Source organism: Motacilla alba, chromosome 3 (genome assembly GCF_015832195.1).
Source record: "Motacilla alba alba isolate MOTALB_02 chromosome 3, Motacilla_alba_V1.0_pri, whole genome shotgun sequence".
Classification (NCBI taxonomy): domain Eukaryota; kingdom Metazoa; phylum Chordata; class Aves; order Passeriformes; family Motacillidae; genus Motacilla; species Motacilla alba.
The window spans coordinates 10,624,904-10,625,255 of NC_052018.1; positions in this window are offsets into that span (position 1 = coordinate 10,624,904).

Sequence of the window (352 nt, forward strand, 5' to 3'; positions counted from 1 at the left end):
CAATTTATTAATTAGCAGTCAACTGTCAGGGCAGGTACACAACTGCAATTAGCTGCCACAAGCAGTGAGGCAAATTTCTGCATCTTTGGACAACTCAGACCATCATGATTACAGTGTTTCTGGCATTAATTTCATTCTAAGTGTGACAGAAGTGACTTTGGATGTGACATAGAAATTGTGGTCAGTGTGTAATAGCCAACTCTTGGCCTCACTGTCAACCAAGCAAAGCAAAGCATGTCCAGGTCAAATGCTTTTGGCTTCCAAAGATCCCTTAAGTGCTGTGGAAAGCATTGTTAGCACTGGGCGTCTGGAAGCATCAGCTGCTTGTGGTCCCTAAAGTTCCTCTGGTACT